We start from the raw sequence: 14104 nt of genomic DNA on the forward strand, positions 1-14104 counted from the left end.
ATCTAATGCATCGTTAATTATTTTTTTAATCTCTCAACCCATACAGTGAAGCTGGTTTCAGCCGTTCCCAGTTAGTTTCACTTTCTTTCTTTCCCTCTTCCTGAAAGGCTGCAAGCACAATACTGGAATGCTTTTATATCACAAAACTAATTCAGTTAGCATTCCTTTCCTACAAGAAATTCCTTTCCTATTGCTTCTGCAAGAAGTAATTTTTTAAAATCTTGTTTCCTTACAATGCTCCTTTAATAAAGCATGATTGCTCTTCTTAAGGAAATAAGCTTTCTTTTTCTGCACATGGTATCACCCTGTCAGTGCTTTAATTATTTTCCTGTGCAAAGTCCTTCCCTGATGTCTTACTCGGAGCAGCACTCATGGCTGGGGGAGCACACATTCAGCCTGTCCTGCTGCCGTCAGCTTCTGTCAGACGATCCCTCCTCTCTGTCTGGAATGGATTTTGGAAGAAATCTACCTTGAAGGTAGTTTAATGTCACTTAAAAACGCTAAATAAACAGACAGACATGGTAAGTGCTGCCTTGGAAAATACTAATATTACTGCTAAATGCAGAGATTGGGTTAATTTGTTTCTATATTCTGCATCCTGCCAGACAGCCTCCTGACTACCTCTTAGAGAAGTGTACTTCTTCTCAGAAGACACAGTATTCAATGCTTTGCTTAAGGAAAAGGGAGATTTACCCTGCACCGCCGTTCTCAAACACGGTCCTTTCTCCTTGAGTACCAAATCTTGTTTCCTGTGACGGAGCCCAGAGAGCTCAACACGAAGGCAGCCAGTCCCAAAATCTTGGCATCAAGAGCTGCCAACCAACCCGAGGTGCTCAGAGCCCTGCGTGCTCTGCCTCCCTAAGGAACAGGCCCTGAGCAGGCGTATTTACATCATCAGCTACGTCAGTAGTAGGAGAATAATGTGATTTTTAGTAAACAATGTTTGTAAAAAGTCATAACAACAAAAACCTCAGGGCAGCTACTGTTGAGAGGAGAAAATGAAACTTTTTAAATCTATGTATTTAGATGATTTCCTCTCCTGTGGTAACTTAAAAACTTACTGCTTGTTCAATCCCATGCTGCAAAAAAATCTCCCATGTTGAGATCTTACTCTTGACTTTTTGCTATAAAAAGTTCACTTTTTTCTCAGTTATCATTCTCACATAACTTATTTTTCCATCTCATTTTTGGGAGGTGACCTTCCTGGAAGAAACTCTGGGTGCCTGAGCAGGTATATATTTTTTACTATGCTTTGGCTGCCTGAGGAAAAACAAATGAAGGTATACATTTTTAATCACACATGGGTACATTTCAGCTATGCCAACCTGTGTTCTTGTTTCTTTTTCTGTTTTATTTGCAAACTTTACAGGCTGTGCTAAGACGCTCTCTGCTGTTCTTCCAGCTACAACATACACCAGTAAAATGTGTGCGTGTTAACTGAACAGCCACAAACTGAACACAGGTCAGGGTACCTGTGCAGCCAGTTCCTGCTCTGTACAGCCATTCATGCAGCTCCAGGGACAAGACCAAGACTGGGCTTGCAGTTGTGCCAAACTGAGGGCACTGGTTACACACCAGTTGTCTCATGAAAGGGAGGCTCCTCCTGGAAATCTCATGTACTGGAAATCCATCCCACCTTTGCTGCAGCTCAAAGTGCCACAGTAACATCTTTGGCATAAAGAGAGTGGTAAACTTTTGAAAGTTTGTCTGATGTTTTAAGATTTGATACTGAGCACAAAGTATCATCCACTTCTCAGTCAACAGATAAAATGTGGTTCCAGGGGTAGTAACTGATGTCATTCCCTCTATGGTAGTTATGCCAAATTTACACTATTCCCACTGAAGTAATCCACTTAAAAAGAAAAAAAAAACAACCACAACCATCATTTCAGTATTTAAGAGTGAGACTTTGGGGCTGTTAAGCATTGCAGTACCTAAGCTTTCAACAGAAATTTTATCACTGAACTCAGAGCACTGTACAGTAATCTTGAGAATCCAGCTGTTCCCCAACCCTGAAACTGTCTAAATGTGGTATGTTTTCCAATTCTGTCTTGAAAGTCCACATAATCTTAGAGCTGCATCTCTACTCACAACTCAATTTATCCCTCTGCAAAGGACTGGCCAATATAACATGCAGTATCACCAAAAACTACCCAGAGCCATAAACTCCCTCTGCGTAAGTCCCTAAGCAACGGTACTCACGATGTCAGGCTAAAGGGAGCACTCAACACCAGGGTCAGCATTTGTTCTCATGCACAAAACAACTTAGTACTGCTTGTGTCCAAAGGCATCATCTTGTTCCTCCTGTGACTACTTGTTTCATGTAAAATAGAACTCAAAAACTCATCAGTCACTCTTCCTTCTCCCCAAGGCAGGAGGGTGCTCCAAGTCAGCACAGTCTGTTCCTAGAGATCTGAGCACTCCTCTGTGAAATGCCAAATTTGCACATAAATGCTAAGCATCATCACTGGACTGACTCGTGAGGTCTTTACTACCTCTGGAGTCAGGGACTTGGTCTAGTATTTCTGGGTGGCCCATAATTACTTTTTAAGTTATTCTCTTTACTGTGGCATCTGCTGTACCATTTAAAATGGGATTATGGGTAAAACACATAGAACATAATTATGAGTTAGACATTTTCACATCTCATTTACATATCTTCCATCCTACCACATATCAGATATCACCTTTTATTTCTTGGATTATCATATAAACTTCTCAAGTACTCAACACTTCCTTCAATGTTTTATCACAGTACCCCACACAGTCTTCAGGACATGAGGTGGTAAGTACTGCACTGTGCTCAATCGCAGTCTCACTGTGGAATGTCTTGCTTTAATAGAGAAATAAAATGATATAAGGTCATAAGCTAAGACTATCATAAAGTGCATTGCAGGTACCCTATACTTAAATGCTCCCATGCTACCTTTTAACTATAAGTGAGGCAATTTGCCTAATGCCTATAGAAGTGACACAATTAATTCCCCTCCCTTAAATAATCCTATCCTTTCCTCTCTAATGTGCCTCTGTGAAAAGAATGTTTACTAAAATAAAACAAATTTTTAGAAAACCATATCCTTAAAAATCCTTAGCATTAGAAATACCATGAGTCTAAAAAGAAATTTAGAAAGCCCTTTGTTCATTGTGTTCAGAAAACCACAGGAGACTCCTTTCTCTCTGAAATGGAGACGAAATCCCACAGCAATAATAGGAACACTGTAAACACACTCAGTGGACTGCATGAAAGTGGCCTCAGCCATAAACAGCAACCTCAGCATCATTCTGTTCATGGTTCCTGCAAAGGAACCAACAACCTTCAAATAAGTCCTCCCAATTAAGATTTGAACATTTCTGTCCCGATAGTGCAGCGTTTCCATGTTACTCACCAGTGTGGCATTTTGCACATCATTTGATGCAACTGTGGTCTAAGGGGAAAAAGGGTCCATGAGCATCACCTGTACCCAAGAGGGTGTTAATTTTTTTTTTTAAATCTCAATTTGAAGCACTTCCCAAAGGGAAAGCATTTGGAGGGTTAAGAGTATTGCTTAAGACAACATACTTTCCACATGGCCAAGAGCACAGACCTCTTGTAGTACAGTTAGAAAGTTGCAAATACAGTACTTACTCATCAATCATACGTTCCAAAAACAAGGACAAAACCCCCCAAACAATCATCTCTTTGTACTGAATTGTACAAATCCAGCCTAAAATACCATTACTGTCATCTTCTGCAGGAAGAATTTTTGGTATATCAAGCAAATAATTCTCACACTGGATCATTGCCTCTCACTGTTTACTACAAATGTCAGCTACTATAGAAATAAAACCTAAATTTCTTCTAGAAAAAAAATAGGAATAATAATAAAAGTTATGCTGTTATCTCACTGAGAGTTGTTTCACACAAGAAGGAAAAAATATCTGAGTTACTTCACCTGAAAGTTAAACATGGAGTCCCTTGATCAACAAGTACTGGATTGTAAATGTATTACCTGAAATTTTACTCAGTCAAAAGGATGAGAAAAGTAAAATAAGAAAGTGTTAAGTGTATTCACATTTGCTACGAGGCTTCAGATATGGGAACTGCATGGCAGTTACAAAGTCAAAGCTAACGGTAGGGTCACTACTTTTGGAAATGCAATTATTCTCACTGTATAGTTTATTATTAAGCAGGATAAACTATGCCTGCCATGTGTAATCACTAGTTGAAAATGATGAGGAAAACACAGGGATTTTATGGTATAAATTAACTATTGGATCTGCTACTGCCAGTTAAAGTTTTGCCACCCGTTTCAAACAGTGTAGCATCTGCCCTCACATCTTAATAGAAATGAAGTTTCACTAGTTTACCACGCCCATGTGGATGCTGATTCTTTCCAAGGCCTTTTATTGGATAGAGATTTTATTTCAGATAAGCAATTCATCTGTTTTAATTTTGACCTACTGGTAAGCAAAGTGGGACCACTCCACCTTTTCACAACCACTGTTCTTAAACAGATGGTCATCAAAGCACAGAAAACTGGGCTAGGAATGTTGTTGTCTTGATACCTTTCATCTTCCTCTGTGCCGCCAGGAAGGACTGCCTATGCCTGTTTCTGAAAATTTCCAACAGAAGAAATTCCACAACAGCCCGAATTGTCTTTCTCTGGTGTTTTATTTACCTTAGAAGGTCATTGCTAATATCTAGTAAGAATTTTGTTTGGTTCCATTTAACAAATTATTTCCCATACCCTCCCATTTTTCACCATGGAGAATAAATTACTTTCTTTTCCAAGAACCTCTTGTGTTCTTACAGCGTCTTGCCATGTTGTCCCTTGGAGACCTCTTTTTCTGGCCAAGCACCCCAATATCTTCTTTATTTCCTGACAAGTCACATTTCCTCACTGTTATCACTGTCACTGCTTTTCCTTTGGACTTCACCAAATTCTCTGTAGCTGATTTGGGGTGCACTGCCCAAATCTGTGCTTGGAGGTGTAACTGAGCTCTTACCAAAGGCATGAGGAGCAGAAGTCACTCCATACTATTCCTGGGCTATCTTTTTTATTACGCCTTCATCACTTGTTATTAAGAAAAGCTCTTAATTTCAAAATGAACGTTTCTTCTGCCAGCTTCACAACAACTCTTAAATTCACTAGAACCTTTAACATGAAAACAGCATTAAATTAGAAGAAGTCACACTTAATTGGCTATCTTCACTTAGCCTAGACCCCACAATGACAGAACATTTCAGGGTTACTCCTGGAAATACATAAACACAGGCATGCACACACAGCCCAAGTACAATTAACAAAGATTTAATCTAATCTATATACAGATGTGGATGTAAAGTGATAAAAAATCTACAGACATAATATAAACACCCACACACTGAGTAGGTCTGTAACTGAGAGGTTTATCTAAGTGATTAAGAATAACACAACTTTTCCAGTGGCAAAAAGAGGGGGAAAAATTAGATAGCTAAATATAACCACCGCTAAAATCAGATTCCCTTCTTTTACAGTTCTAAGTCTAGATAAATATGTATGTGGAAGAAGCCTTTAACATGTCCCACTTCCTGTGCCTTCTGCATGTAAACAGATTCAACTGCTCTGAAGTCAGTCAAAACATGTATGTAATGTAAATACATTTGTGCACATGTGTGTGTAAACCCAGGATAAGTGTCAGTAGAATAAGGCACATTGTTGGCTAATGTCTTGTAGATAGTTGCAGTAATAGGAAAATCAGAAAACTAATATACTGTAGTTACCTGCTATGCAATAAATATATAATTATACTGTAATTACAGTACCTGATTATTGATGTACTGTAAAATAAACTGTTATCAAGTTTTTTACCGTTCCCTTCTATTTACAGTCATCTCTGATAAAGATTAAGCTTCCCCAAAAATGCATGATAAAGCTTCTTATCAGAGGTTTTAATGCCTCTAATAACTACTGTAATTCTGTGTGATTTAGTGCTTTGAATAATCCACCAGGATTTTTCTCTAGATCTTTAAAAGGATTGTAATGTGTACAGAGGTGTCGTAGTGATTAAATTTACAGGACACTTACCAAAACAGTGATAAGACAGGATGTTTAATTAACACATGTACACGTTGTTCAACTGTACTATCATGCAAAAATGGAAAGACCTGAATGAGACCCCTATTTTCCTTTCAAAATGTTAAAAAAAAATTAAACAAAGGATTATCCTCACTACACAATATAGGAGCAAACATTCTGAGGGCAACAGCAATCCAGGCAGCACCTGAGAGTGGTACCAGCCTAGTGTTGCATACTGGGGAGAGCCAAGGTCCTGGTAGCACTCGGATGCTCCAGAGAGAAAAGAAAAAGTCATATATAACAGCACATGGGAATTCACCACCTGAGTTTGGAGATGTCATTCCTTTCACTGGTGGGTAGTTCAAGGACACTGCAGTTCTCTTTAGCTATAATGCCTGAAAATATCAATGCTTTTAAGGCTCATTGACAAAAGTCATTGTAGAAAACCAGCTGAAGGTTACCTTATCAGATGTTTTTGAACTCCATGTCTCAGAAAGGCACACAGGCACTCTAGAAAATCCCTTTTCCCTCTGTCAGTAGATTTACTTAATGGCCAAGGCTATCCCTTATTTATATAACAGATAAGTAAATTTAACTAAAGCAAAGAAATGCCCCAGCAGACTAAACCCCAACAGAAAAGGGCAGCAGAGTCAACCATATAGTGAGAAGTGGAAGAGAACCTTTATATCTCTGAGGACTCTTTTCACTTTAACTTCTACTGACATTTTGTCCACAGTGATGCTAACAAAAAAAAAACAACAAACTGATAGAGAGATCTAAAGGTGTTATCATATATGATCAGAAGACAAAACAGAAAAGTCAAGAAGCTCATGCAACCCATATTCCCACTGGGGAAATAGCCTTTTTAATATTAGAATTGTTTGTACTTTGAAATGGAGATCCCAATATCTGCAAGTGCAGCTGAAGTGGAGTTCACTCCTGGATGGGCAAGTGCCAGGTAGTAACAGGGCATGAGAACAGACTTTGGCTCCATGAACGGAAACATAAACCTCTCATTTATAAAAATGTTTCTTAATGATCTCAAAGGTCTCCTGGTTTAGTATGAAAGATGAGTGCCGCTTTTCTTTAGAATGAATCCCACATATTTTGTATCACAGTCCTGGCACAGGGCTACAAAGATGAAATCATTCCTTGACCATCATTATGGCCACGCCTGCTCTGATCCGCAGTGCTATGTGGGGGCACACAAATACTGGAAGTGGTGTAACTGACTTATTACTGTGCTCTGCACAGGCTTTTATACCCCGGTTCTCAGCAAGACTAATTATTCTAAAAGAAGCATCACGCTACTGCAATTATCCTGCTCCCAAAACCTGAGTTACATCATTTAGGACACTGTGCTTCACTATTCTAGCACATCCATGCAGCTTTATTTTTTGCCACAAAGATTTTTACTGGGGGTAAAAAAATTAACAGGAACAAGCTCAGAGATCACAAACAAAGACAGGACACTTAAATACAACAGGGATATGAAGTAGGCACTGAGGGTGTCAAAAATCTGAGTCTGACTATTTATTTACCTGGCACGCAGGACTGCTTACCTGCATAATCCTTTCTCTGCAGCAAGTGAAGGTGAAGGAACTTCTTTCTTTCTTCGCTGGCAGTATTAACTGAACAGCATGGGATGGGAGACCATGGGAAGACTTTGTTTCTTACCTCCATCATCAATAAATTACTAAGCTAGCTTTCAGGACTCTCAAAGAGTGCTTGAAACCTATACTCCTTTGGTTGGCTACTTTCTGGATGGACCAGCATGCATGATGCCCTCTTGCACAAGGCTGCAGTCCTTCTACAGGGGAAGAGCTGACTTTTTGAATCAAATATACAAGTTTCTCCTGTATTACAATCTCCTCCTACTCTTCCCTTCCTAAGAAAGAATTTACAGTAGTAAACATTATTTAATGTCCCTAGCAAGGGAGACGTTGACAAATAAGAAAAAACAGTGTCTACTCAGTGACTCAGAAATTAGCAGACCAGCCTTAGTCATTTTCTCTTTGTGTCATTAATTAATCAGAAATTTTCCCAACATTTCCATATATGCTCGTTCTTTCCTTCTCTGCCCAGCAAAACTACAAGCTACTTCTCAACATAACAGTTAACTACATTTTTGTTATGTTTCAGCATTAGATTGAGAACAATTAGATTTGGAACAGAGAAAAAAGGCGAGGGGGAGAAAAAAATAGGAAAAAGAGAAAGAAAGAGAGAAAAAGAGAATAGGGAAAGGGGGAAGAAGAAAAGAAAGAGTCATTTCAGCCAAATGACTCAGAGATAGTCATCTTTAGGCCTCAGAAAACCAAATTATCTGGGACATCTTCAGAAACTCTGATGATCCAGCCATCTGCATCGAGGGTGGTCTTATTCTTGGGTTAAATGATCTGGTTTAACTCCCCTTGAGTATTAAGCCATTCACCATCTTGAAATTCATAATTTCAATAGTCCAATATTTATGTAAGCATGTCCAGCTTGCTTTCCCTTACAGAAACTTTCCTTACCTTACTAATCCTCTCTCTGGTCTTTGCCTTGTTACAGAGACAGAAGTCACAGAAGGCAACTGAACGTATTTCACAAGGAAATGTAGGCCATATCCTTCATTATTATTAAAACAAAAATATGCTTGTTTTGAACTAACTACGTGTATTTAAAGAATTACCAGCAGAACATAAAATTAAGTGGAGAGGTCTATTTGAGGTCTGGGTGTTCCAGCTATTTTTCTGAAGCTGCACTAGATTTCAGCAGGAGCATTGCACATTAAACAGCGAAAGGAAACGACCCCCAGACCAGAGCCAATCCAGAGCTGTGCACAAAGGAAACGATGTTCAACCTATGGAAGGCATATTCAAGCTGAATTGCATATGTTAAATTAAAGACATCTGCACTTTGGCAGAATTTGGACAATGACTCACTTTAATTATGTAAAAATTTCAAATGGGGCAAACTCCACTGTAGTGACTCACATTAGTGCTACCACATGATCTTCTGATAACTACATCAGTATATAACTCATGTCTCTGCTGCAGAGTTTCTACAGAGAGAATGACATATTATCTGACTAGCATTAAAAGGACTCCATGTTCCCAGCAATGACTGGTACATTAAGTAATGCTTCAGAAAGTAGCATATAGCACACTGTAGCACATAGTACACTGAGCTTTTTTCCCTTTGACACAAAACTACAGTTCCTCTAATGACAATAATTCACTGTCATTCAGAAATCAATTTTCTGTTTGTGTTTTATTTCTTTAAATTTATAGAGTAGTGGGGAAAGATTCCAGAAGTAGAAACTTACATCATTTCCTTTTCCCTAAGAAGAATTATGCTGCTGCAGACCTCCTAGGCTTCCAACCAAAGACACTCCCACCCTGTCCTTAAGAGAATGGCAAATACATCCTTAATACCTTAAAGCACAAATCCTTCTGCACATGTCTGCCTCTAAGGGTACCAGGCAATTTCTTGTGTTTTGCTCCACAGACATTCTTGTACTTTCCCCTGCTACCTCCTGCATTTTCCAGGTTGGTTTGGTTTGCTGAGTTCTGATGTGGACTATCAGAATGAACTCATTATGCACCTTACGTCAGACTGATGACCTTGAAATGTCCGCTCTGAATAAAAGCTATGCTGCATTATTTTCCTCAGATTTTTAAAAGTAGCAAAACATTATATTACTCACCTCAACCAAGAAAAGGGGAGAGTGTTTTGCTGATCTGAATCAGGTCCCTTTTCTGAGCTCTGAGAGTTGCTGTTTGTACCCTGAAGTACCACTGCATTATACTCCTATTAAACATTTGCAAAAGGGATGTCCACTGCAAGGGTTTCTAAATACCATTTTCAGGCTTACTGAATAAGCTAACAGGACCCTTAAGTAACAAAGGGATATACAAAAGGCATTTTCACTACAAAAGGGATGTATTAATGTGACAAATACAGCCTTTGTTAATGCCAGATGCTGACTATAGGTGTGAATGAGGCATATGATGAATGGGATGATGAGGAGAAAGCAATCTTAATTGTGCAATTAGTTATGTTATGTTTGTGCAATGTTTTGCATAACAATTATAGGCCACTGGGAGACTAGTGGTCCAAAATTACAATCTTCCAAAGGAGTTCAAACAGCTAGAAAAGCCACTGTACCTTTTGAGAAACTCCTTTAGAAGGCTAATGAAAAATGTAAATGATGTCAAGTGGCCTTTACATGGCTTAAGTGTGCTGCTGGGCTTGGATGTGCAAGTGCAGTGTGTTTTCCCCAGCTGAGAGCTGTAAGAAGCAGCAAGTGCAGAGGATGCCCCAAGGGAATGCCCCAAGCCAGAGCAGTGCTAAAAGGGATGGGAGAGAAGTCTGGCCTCCAAGTGACAGAGCTGGTAGGAAATGGTTGAAGGTGTTGGGACCACTGTGTGTGTAATGGGCTGGATCAAAAAACAATGAGCAAGAGGAGAGGATTCACAGTATGTTCCTGCTCCTTCCCAGCATCTACTAAAGAGGGGGGAAAAGTATCTTGATTATTCTACAGCCTCTCATTCCACCTTTCATTTTTTTTTACTTTCAAAGCAGAATTTAACTTTTTTTTCCTACGAGTTCACAGAAAAGTTATATTTAAAAATGGAATGCAGATTAAAGCTCACTGCTACAACTGTTCCTGAGGGTAGAGGTAAACTGCCCAGAATGTGATAACAACATGGGTGTTGAGTGATGATCTGCTCATAATCGACACATCCGAGCACACAAGAGTTCATTTCATCCTTGATCTCACCCCAGGGATCCACACCAGTCACAGCTGATGCTGAGAGGTACAAGACATACTGCCCCATTGGCTCCATGATTATTCATTGGTTAGCACTGCTGGGGAGCAGATGAGATGCCCTCACATGCCACTCAGGGGTGTTAAACTGACACACATCGTAACTTCCCCAGGTCCTCCTCCCAGAGAATAAAGAACATGCTATCCACCAAGACAAAACTTGCCACCAGCATTTGAATAGTACACTAATGAACATGAAAAAGAAAAAAAACCTCAAAAACCAGAAAAGTCAAGGTAACACTTGTTCCTAAACCTTTATTTATACACGGATACCTTTAAGTCAGACTCTCCATTGTCTTTTGAATGTGACATTAGGACAGCCTCGGAATTCAGTTTTTAAATAGTCTGCTCATCCCTTACTCAAATAAACAGTAAGCATATAGTTCTGCTAAGTCAAGCTGTTTAGCAAAAACATTTACTTCTGCACAGAAACTCAGCCCCCATGGTGCAGAAGAGCACAGCAGCATGCTGTGACCCAGCTCTCAGCCAAGGGGATGAAGAAGACATCAGAACCAAAGAACAGGGCAGAGAACATTTATGCTGTACCCCAGAAAAAGGGTCCACCCAGTTTATTGGCTTTAATGTTTTGACTGGAAGTGGGAATAGTTTTTTAAATGCTATTTCATCCAGTGACATAAGAAAAAGGGTATCACAACTTTGCACCCTGGATGCTGTTTGTAGAGCAGCCTTAAGTCACAGCTGGACTCCTACAAATTATTTACAATTGCAGACTGATATTGAATATACAACTTGTGGCAGAATCACAGAGTGCAGGATTGTATGTACACAGACCTAAGCCTCATGTTCAGTCACATCTCTTCCAACAGACAGCAAGCATCTCTACAGTCAATATCCAAGGCTCAAACACTGCTTGGAAATTCATTAGCAAGCACAGCAAACAGCAGTCCTGAAAATTTCCATTCAGTGCAATGAGACATATTCCACTATATTATGCATTCAAAGAGGGAAGGGCAATACTCTTCCAAATCTAGCTTCTCATGAACCTGAATCCAATCACACATTCCCTTTAAACAGCCATCTCTCTTGGTGCTGCTCTACAAAATCTACATCATATCACCACCACCTCAAAGGTCGGCTGCAATATTTCAATAAATAGCGAAACCATGGTTTCCCTAAAACACTTGCATTCTTCTTGCTTCAGTCATTTTGGCTCTCTTCTATTGGTCTTGCTTAGCTCACTTTCATATGAATGTCAGATTTTGCATTTGCTGTGTGCTGTCATCCAGACTCCCGCTGTAAAACAGTTTGGTTTTCCCCCAGTTGGTGCATCAGATTAGCATTCCCCCTGTCCCCCCTTCAGAAGAGAATGTAATTAAAGATCATGGGAAAATAACACACACACTAGTCATAAAGGAAGAGAATTTCAGGTTTGGTTCTGCTTTCCAATTTTACATGCTCCACTTCACTTCCCTATATAAAGAGAGATGGCTTTGGTCACTGGATATCTATTAACTCACTGTACATCAGATCCTGTGAAAAAGAGATGACAGCAAGATCCACAGCAGATTATGAGAAAGGGCCTATGCCTCACAGAATAACACCCAATTCACCCAAAATGAAGCCTTTTGACCAAACAGTTCCCTCTCTGCTTACTGTGAAATGGCTATGAAACATATGCCAGAACTGTCTCTATGTTCATAGTGTACAGGAAAACATTTCATGATCTAAGTGAATGTTTTCATCTGAGAAGCCTGCCAGGATGATCACTTTGATAGCCCTGAAGGCAATGAACCACCTGGGTCAGCAGAGGCCAGTGCTGGAGGTGCAGTGGCATAGCTGGTTTAAAGCAGAGATTGTTTTGTACATCCCCATCTCACTTCCACCTTGGGTTTTCTGGTGGTAGAATTGAAGCAACTAAGATCTTATTGCCTTTGGCTGCAGGACCAAATATCACCAGAAGAGAAATTAACTGTGTCTTAATTAAAAAAAAAATCAAAAAACTGAAAACAAACAAAAAACAGCACAAAACCCCAACAAACAAACAAAAAACCCCACAAACCAGAAAACTCCAACCCGTTAAATTCCCTCTATAACAGAGAAAAAATATCATCAAATTACCGTTTATCACCACAGGAGTAAGCAAGAGGCAACAGTTAATAGTCAGTGTCTCCTGAGAGGTTCTGGAAAGGAAAAAAATCCAGGTGATCTGCCACTTGGAAGGTAGGTGGTGGTGGGGTGGCAACCCAGGATCTATATCCCAAGTTCTACCACAGCTAAGTCATATCCCAGTTTGTCTTCTCTTCCATAAGGAGAGAAGGTAACTGAGGTCACTGAGAAAGATGAGGTTCATGCCACATCATTTGACACAGTATGATACAGACAGAATTTATGACTTGCCCAACGTATACAACACTGTCAGGGGTGGATTTCTAGGAAATAAACTTCAATATCATCATGCTTACTTAACCTCAAAATTCCTCTCTCTTCCTCAGATAGAGAAGAGAGGAGATGTTTACTTTTACTAACGTTCTACTGTAATTATTTTTATGGCAATTCTCCTCCATTAGTTAAAGGATCATAACGGAATAAATAGAAAAATGAGCTCCAGCCTGAGTATTCTGCATTGCAATCTAAATTAAACTAGTATTACAAATTCATTTACATATCTCAGTTGAGCTGTGCAGTTTCAAAAGTTACTAGCTGAACGTAAACATATCTCCTGATGCTACATTACCCACTATATGCACTAAAATATATTCTAATGTAATACAATAAAACTGAAAAACCAATAAATGTTCCTATTTATTGAGAAATTGGACAAAAAATAGCTTATTGTCAGTTTTTAAAGACTGAAAATCAATAGATGATGAAAGGTTGTATTTTTTGTTACCATTAGACTGTTGACTCTAGCAATAAGTGAGATATGGATTACAACTGGGGGAATAAAGAACTGGTGAGATATACAATTTGGAGCTTCTGGGGTTTTTTAGAAACTTAATTCCCAGTATTTGTGCAGCAGTGGCCATCTCGGCACTGCTGTTAATGGGCCCTGAGCACACAGCTCCTCCATTTTGTTGACAAACCCAGCTTTAAGTATTTTCCTGTCTTTAAGAGCATTTCTAAATTACAGGGACTCTTAATCAGACTTGCATCTGCTAAGGATCACAAGTAAAAGAGATCCAGCTTTAACATATATTCACATCCTGCAAATAAAAAAAAAATAATCCTCAGACAAAAAATGGAACTCCAGCTGTTGCAGTCCCAGCTCTCAGGTGCCTGGGCTGAGCCCCCC

General features: G+C 39.4%; 1 protein-coding gene across 20 annotated transcripts in view; it reads right to left on the reverse strand.

Annotated features, from left to right (window-relative positions):
* ESRRG (estrogen related receptor gamma) overlaps positions 1–14104 on the reverse strand; it is a 395543-nt gene that overhangs the window by 318810 nt on the left and 62629 nt on the right. For 4 of the 20 annotated variants that reach the window (XM_071578716.1, XM_071578708.1, XM_071578736.1 and 1 more), the window contains one exon: positions 12931–12992. The exons of 15 other annotated variants lie outside the window; for them this stretch is intronic. The gene's annotated coding sequence lies outside the window, so the exon portion shown is untranslated. Of the gene's footprint in view, positions 1–12930; positions 12993–14104 lie in introns of those variants that run through there. One more of the 20 variants, XM_071578789.1, reaches the window with a different exon arrangement.

This window comes from Pithys albifrons, chromosome 2, assembly GCF_047495875.1.
Source record: "Pithys albifrons albifrons isolate INPA30051 chromosome 2, PitAlb_v1, whole genome shotgun sequence".
In the NCBI taxonomy this organism is placed as follows: domain Eukaryota; kingdom Metazoa; phylum Chordata; class Aves; order Passeriformes; family Thamnophilidae; genus Pithys; species Pithys albifrons.